This window comes from Hyla sarda, unplaced genomic scaffold, assembly GCF_029499605.1.
Source record: "Hyla sarda isolate aHylSar1 unplaced genomic scaffold, aHylSar1.hap1 scaffold_2616, whole genome shotgun sequence".
Lineage (NCBI taxonomy): Eukaryota > Metazoa > Chordata > Amphibia > Anura > Hylidae > Hyla > Hyla sarda.
In genome coordinates this window covers 27,778-35,320 of record NW_026609306.1, presented here as the reverse complement: position 1 = coordinate 35,320, position 7,543 = coordinate 27,778, and the positions used below count along the sequence as shown (strand labels likewise).

At 45.5% G+C, this 7,543-nt stretch overlaps 3 non-coding genes across 3 annotated transcripts; all 3 read right to left on the bottom strand.

Moving 5' to 3' along the window:
• Window positions 1–1,344: 1,344 nt before the first annotated feature.
• On the bottom strand, window positions 1,345–1,536 carry LOC130324268 (U2 spliceosomal RNA). Its single transcript, XR_008869309.1, has one exon. It is a non-coding gene; the product is annotated as a U2 spliceosomal RNA (small nuclear RNA).
• A 2,108-nt stretch (window positions 1,537–3,644) lies between these two features.
• On the bottom strand, window positions 3,645–3,835 carry LOC130324267 (U2 spliceosomal RNA). The gene has a single exon (XR_008869308.1). It is a non-coding gene; the product is annotated as a U2 spliceosomal RNA (small nuclear RNA).
• Window positions 3,836–5,933: 2,098 nt separating this feature from the next.
• LOC130324266 (U2 spliceosomal RNA) lies at window positions 5,934–6,124 on the bottom strand. Its single transcript, XR_008869307.1, has one exon. It is a non-coding gene; the product is annotated as a U2 spliceosomal RNA (small nuclear RNA).
• Between the last annotated feature and the right edge of the window lie 1,419 nt (window positions 6,125–7,543).

Sequence of the window (7,543 nt, the reverse complement as noted above, 5' to 3'; positions counted from 1 at the left end):
GTGACATCATAGCACAGTGCTAAGGCTCCTGGGCCTGGACACAGCAGCGGCTGCAATATCTCAACGGAGAATACGTTTATATATATGTGTGTGTGTGCGCGTATATATATATATATATATATATATATATATATATATATATATATATATATATATTTCTCCGCCGAAATCACTTTTAAACCATTTCCACCTTTTTTTCCCTTCTCTTCCTCTTACTTTTTTTTCACGTTTTTTTACGTTTTTCTCCTTTTCGCCTCTTTTCTGGGCGTATTATTCTTCTTTTTCTTCTTTTTTTTCGTCTAATGCATACCCCATCAGTGCAGCAATGCTTATTCAATACCGCCAGCAGATGGAGACACTGGGGGATAATTTTCTAAGGATTTATACTGATTTTTCCTGTCTGAATTTGTCGCACAGAAAGTTGCAGGCCAAATATGTGCGACATTTCTGCGACTTTAGCTTCTAGAGCATTTTTACAACATTATACATAGGTGCTGAATACATAAAAAGCGACTGTTCAGCGACAGACAAGTCGCATCGGCTGAAAGTAGGCCAGAATGTCAGTCCATGTTGGAGCAGGTTTAGATACAGTCTAAAGCATAGATCTCAAAGTCTGTGCACAGAATTTAGCAAGGGCCTCGCACCTTCTGATGCATCAGGTAGGTGCACAATAGCATAGCCTAACCCTCTGTACTTTGGTCTATATTGATGCGGGACATAGACAGCCAGCTGATGACCAATCCATTAGTGCAATGGATGGCTGGAAGCATTTGTCTTTGCCTTTGCAATACCACAGAAGCAATGCATGGTCAATGTACAGCAATGACACACCTGTGTGAACAGCCAGGAGACCCCCCCCCCCCCCCCCATGTTATGTTACATAGTTACATAGTTAGTACGGTCGAAAAAAGACATATGTCCATCAAGTTCAACCAGGGAATTAAGGGGTAGGGGTGTGGCGCGATATTGGGGAAGGGATGAGATTTTATATTTCTTCATAAGCATTAATCTTATTTTGTCAATTAGGAACATTCAGCACCCACCCGCTATCAAGGCAGCTGCCTATCATGTCATGCCCTACCTGCACAGGTGTGCTGGCTACTCAAATGATCCAATTAAGGAGGCCATTTAGTCAGCAGCAGCAGAAGTCCTGTGCCTGGACGCTCCAACAGCGGCCAGACACAAGCAGAAGCAGAAGCAGCAGAAGCAGCAGCAGCAGCACCACCTTTTGTTTTTTGGCTGCAGAAGCAGCAGCAGCAAGGCCCACAGGGCTGGCTAGCTGGCTAGCCAGCAAGCAAGCAGGTAGCAATGAAAGTAGGAATCTTTCTTTTTAACCCTGTAAGGGGGTGGTGCACTGTACCCGAAGATACTGCCATATCGGGTCAATGCATAGGGCGACGGAAGCAAGCTTCGAAATCAGCCCCCGTTCTCAAAAATCCATTTAATATATGGTCCCCCAGATAGGGGACGTATCAGATATTAAACTGATAAGAACAGATACTACACTTGATCTTAGCCAAAAGGCCGAGAAGCGATAACCGTGAAAGGGGCGGGCCCAACAAGGTCCCCTTCATGGGCACTATCACTGCTTGCTGTCAGGGAGGCTGCCAGACAATTTTCCATGCACACTCTGGGCTGGGGGGCAGTCAACCACCAGTACACACAGCAGAACCTAAACCCATACCATTATTGCTAAGCAGCAAGACAGGGGCCCATTGCACTCCCACGGGGCCTTTTTAAATGCAATCCATAACCCGGATTTGCCAGGAACCCTTCTTACTCCTCCTACTTGCATGTGACACTGGGCTTAGGATCTGCATAGGAAACACACACACAAGCACACACCTACCTTTGTTGCCTGCAGATGCCTCCTTGGCTGTCCCCAAACGGTATCAAACCAACACCCACGGGAAGCTGTAAGCATAGAGGACATGCCTGCACCCCATTGGACTTACCTGTGTGGGTTAAATCCGGGTTATTTGACAACCTATGGCGGTGATGGTTCTGCTCAGGCAGAGCAGTGCTGATGCTCCTCATAAAGCTGTCGCTGCTGTGAAGGTTCTAGGTGACATCACAAATCCCTATGGTTACATACACAACAAAGCTGGGTTGTTGTTGTTTACACTCTGCAAGGCCTGTGGAAGTGAGTGACATCATAGCACTGTAGTTCTGAGGGTTCTAGATGGATGCAACAATCTCCTGTTGCTTCTATGAAGGCCGTAATAGACGACATCACCAAACAGCTCCATAGTCACATACACAGCAAAGGAGAGATGTTGTTTACACCTAGTGATGTCAGTGGTATTGAGTGACATCATAGCACAGTGCTAAGGCTCCTGGGCCTGGACACAGCAGCGGCTGCAATATCTCAACGGAGAATACGTTTATATATATGTGTGTGTGTGCGCGTATATATATATATATATATATATATATATATATATATATATATATTTCTCCGCCGAAATCACTTTTAAACCCATTTCCACCTTTTTTTCCCTTCTCTTCCTCTTTACTTTTTTTTCACGTTTTTTTACGTTTTTCTCCTTTTCGCCTCTTTTCTGGGCGTATTATTCTTCTTTTTCTTCTTTTTTTTCGTCTAATGCATACCCCATCAGTGCAGCAATGCTTATTCAATACCGCCAGCAGATGGAGACACTGGGGGATAATTTTCTAAGGATTTATACTGATTTTTCCTGTCTGAATTTGTCGCACAGAAAGTTGCAGGCCAAATATGTGCGACATTTCTGCGACTTTAGCTTCTAGAGCATTTTTACAACATTATACATAGGTGCTGAATACATAAAAAGCGACTGTTCAGCGACAGACAAGTCGCATCGGCTGAAAGTAGGCCAGAATGTCAGTCCATGTTGGAGCAGGTTTAGATACAGTCTAAAGCATAGATCTCAAAGTCTGTGCACAGAATTTAGCAAGGGCCTCGCACCTTCTGATGCATCAGGTAGGTGCACAATAGCATAGCCTAACCCTCTGTACTTTGGTCTATATTGATGCGGGACATAGACAGCCAGCTGATGACCAATCCATTAGTGCAATGGATGGCTGGAAGCATTTGTCTTTGCCTTTGCAATACCACAGAAGCAATGCATGGTCAATGTACAGCAATGACACACCTGTGTGAACAGCCAGGAGACCCCCCCCCCCCCCCCCATGTTATGTTACATAGTTACATAGTTAGTACGGTCGAAAAAAGACATATGTCCATCAAGTTCAACCAGGGAATTAAGGGGTAGGGGTGTGGCGCGATATTGGGGAAGGGATGAGATTTTATATTTCTTCATAAGCATTAATCTTATTTTGTCAATTAGGAACATTCAGCACCCACCCGCTATCAAGGCAGCTGCCTATCATGTCATGCCCTACCTGCACAGGTGTGCTGGCTACTCAAATGATCCAATTAAGGAGGCCATTTAGTCAGCAGCAGCAGAAGTCCTGTGCCTGGACGCTCCAACAGCGGCCAGACACAAGCAGAAGCAGAAGCAGCAGAAGCAGCAGCAGCAGCACCACCTTTTGTTTTTTGGCTGCAGAAGCAGCAGCAGCAAGGCCCACAGGGCTGGCTAGCTGGCTAGCCAGCAAGCAAGCAGGTAGCAATGAAAGTAGGAATCTTTCTTTTTAACCCTGTAAGGGGGTGGTGCACTGTACCCGAAGATACTGCCATATCGGGTCAATGCATAGGGCGACGGAAGCAAGCTTCGAAATCAGCCCCCGTTCTCAAAAATCCATTTAATATATGGTCCCCAGATAGGGGACGTATCAGATATTAAACTGATAAGAACAGATACTACACTTGATCTTAGCCAAAAGGCCGAGAAGCGATAACCGTGAAAGGGGCGGGCCCAACAAGGTCCCCTTCATGGGCACTATCACTGCTTGCTGTCAGGGAGGCTGCCAGACAATTTTCCATGCACACTCTGGGCTGGGGGGCAGTCAACCACCAGTACACACAGCAGAACCTAAACCCATACCATTATTGCTAAGCAGCAAGACAGGGGCCCATTGCACTCCCACGGGGCCTTTTTAAATGCAATCCATAACCCGGATTTGCCAGGAACCCTTCTTACTCCTCCTACTTGCATGTGACACTGGGCTTAGGATCTGCATAGGAAACACACACACAAGCACACACCTACCTTTGTTGCCTGCAGATGCCTCCTTGGCTGTCCCCAAACGGTATCAAACCAACACCCACGGGAAGCTGTAAGCATAGAGGACATGCCTGCACCCCATTGGACTTACCTGTGTGGGTTAAATCCGGGTTATTTGACAACCTATGGCGGTGATGGTTCTGCTCAGGCAGAGCAGTGCTGATGCTCCTCATAAAGCTGTCGCTGCTGTGAAGGTTCTAGGTGACATCACAAATCCCTATGGTTACATACACAACAAAGCTGGGTTGTTGTTGTTTACACTCTGCAAGGCCTGTGGAAGTGAGTGACATCATAGCACTGTAGTTCTGAGGGTTCTAGATGGATGCAACAATCTCCTGTTGCTTCTATGAAGGCCGTAATAGACGACATCACCAAACAGCTCCATAGTCACATACACAGCAAAGGAGAGATGTTGTTTACACCTAGTGATGTCAGTGGTATTGAGTGACATCATAGCACAGTGCTAAGGCTCCTGGGCCTGGACACAGCAGCGGCTGCAATATCTCAACGGAGAATACGTTTATATATATGTGTGTGTGTGCGCGTATATATATATATATATATATATATATATATATATATATATATTTCTCCGCCGAAATCACTTTTAAACCCATTTCCACCTTTTTTTCCCTTCTCTTCCTCTTACTTTTTTTTCACGTTTTTTTACGTTTTTCTCCTTTTCGCCTCTTTTCTGGGCGTATTATTCTTCTTTTTCTTCTTTTTTTTCGTCTAATGCATACCCCATCAGTGCAGCAATGCTTATTCAATACCGCCAGCAGATGGAGACACTGGGGGATAATTTTCTAAGGATTTATACTGATTTTTCCTGTCTGAATTTGTCGCACAGAAAGTTGCAGGCCAAATATGTGCGACATTTCTGCGACTTTAGCTTCTAGAGCATTTTTACAACATTATACATAGGTGCTGAATACATAAAAAGCGACTGTTCAGCGACAGACAAGTCGCATCGGCTGAAAGTAGGCCAGAATGTCAGTCCATGTTGGAGCAGGTTTAGATACAGTCTAAAGCATAGATCTCAAAGTCTGTGCACAGAATTTAGCAAGGGCCTCGCACCTTCTGATGCATCAGGTAGGTGCACAATAGCATAGCCTAACCCTCTGTACTTTGGTCTATATTGATGCGGGACATAGACAGCCAGCTGATGACCAATCCATTAGTGCAATGGATGGCTGGAAGCATTTGTCTTTGCCTTTGCAATACCACAGAAGCAATGCATGGTCAATGTACAGCAATGACACACCTGTGTGAACAGCCAGGAGACCCCCCCCCCATGTTATGTTACATAGTTACATAGTTAGTACGGTCGAAAAAAGACATATGTCCATCAAGTTCAACCAGGGAATTAAGGGGTAGGGGTGTGGCGCGATATTGGGGAAGGGATGAGATTTTATATTTCTTCATAAGCATTAATCTTATTTTGTCAATTAGGAACATTCAGCACCCACCCGCTATCAAGGCAGCTGCCTATCATGTCATGCCCTACCTGCACAGGTGTGCTGGCTACTCAAATGATCCAATTAAGGAGGCCATTTAGTCAGCAGCAGCAGAAGTCCTGTGCCTGGACGCTCCAACAGCGGCCAGACACAAGCAGAAGCAGAAGCAGCAGAAGCAGCAGCAGCAGCACCACCTTTTGTTTTTTGGCTGCAGAAGCAGCAGCAGCAAGGCCCACAGGGCTGGCTAGCTGGCTAGCCAGCAAGCAAGCAGGTAGCAATGAAAGTAGGAATCTTTCTTTTTAACCCTGTAAGGGGGTGGTGCACTGTACCCGAAGATACTGCCATATCGGGTCAATGCATAGGGCGACGGAAGCAAGCTTCGAAATCAGCCCCCGTTCTCAAAAATCCATTTAATATATGGTCCCCAGATAGGGGACGTATCAGATATTAAACTGATAAGAACAGATACTACACTTGATCTTAGCCAAAAGGCCGAGAAGCGATAACCGTGAAAGGGGCGGGCCCAACAAGGTCCCCTTCATGGGCACTATCACTGCTTGCTGTCAGGGAGGCTGCCAGACAATTTTCCATGCACACTCTGGGCTGGGGGGCAGTCAACCACCAGTACACACAGCAGAACCTAAACCCATACCATTATTGCTAAGCAGCAAGACAGGGGCCCATTGCACTCCCACGGGGCCTTTTTAAATGCAATCCATAACCCGGATTTGCCAGGAACCCTTCTTACTCCTCCTACTTGCATGTGACACTGGGCTTAGGATCTGCATAGGAAACACACACACAAGCACACACCTACCTTTGTTGCCTGCAGATGCCTCCTTGGCTGTCCCCAAACGGTATCAAACCAACACCCACGGGAAGCTGTAAGCATAGAGGACATGCCTGCACCCCATTGGACTTACCTGTGTGGGTTAAATCCGGGTTATTTGACAACCTATGGCGGTGATGGTTCTGCTCAGGCAGAGCAGTGCTGATGCTCCTCATAAAGCTGTCGCTGCTGTGAAGGTTCTAGGTGACATCACAAATCCCTATGGTTACATACACAACAAAGCTGGGTTGTTGTTGTTTACACTCTGCAAGGCCTGTGGAAGTGAGTGACATCATAGCACTGTAGTTCTGAGGGTTCTAGATGGATGCAACAATCTCCTGTTGCTTCTATGAAGGCCGTAATAGACGACATCACCAAACAGCTCCATAGTCACATACACAGCAAAGGAGAGATGTTGTTTACACCTAGTGATGTCAGTGGTATTGAGTGACATCATAGCACAGTGCTAAGGCTCCTGGGCCTGGACACAGCAGCGGCTGCAATATCTCAACGGAGAATACGTTTATATATATGTGTGTGTGTGCGCGTATATATATATATATATATATATATATATATATATATATATATATTTCTCCGCCGAAATCACTTTTAAACCCATTTCCACCTTTTTTTCCCTTCTCTTCCTCTTACTTTTTTTTCACGTTTTTTTACGTTTTTCTCCTTTTCGCCTCTTTTCTGGGCGTATTATTCTTCTTTTTCTTCTTTTTTTTCGTCTAATGCATACCCCATCAGTGCAGCAATGCTTATTCAATACCGCCAGCAGATGGAGACACTGGGGGATAATTTTCTAAGGATTTATACTGATTTTTCCTGTCTGAATTTGTCGCACAGAAAGTTGCAGGCCAAATATGTGCGACATTTCTGCGACTTTAGCTTCTAGAGCATTTTTACAACATTATACATAGGTGCTGAATACATAAAAAGCGACTGTTCAGCGACAGACAAGTCGCATCGGCTGAAAGTAGGCCAGAATGTCAGTCCATGTTGGAGCAGGTTTAGATACAGTCTAAAGCATAGATCTCAAAGTCTGTGCACAGAATTTAGCAAGGGCCTCGCACCTTCTGATGCAT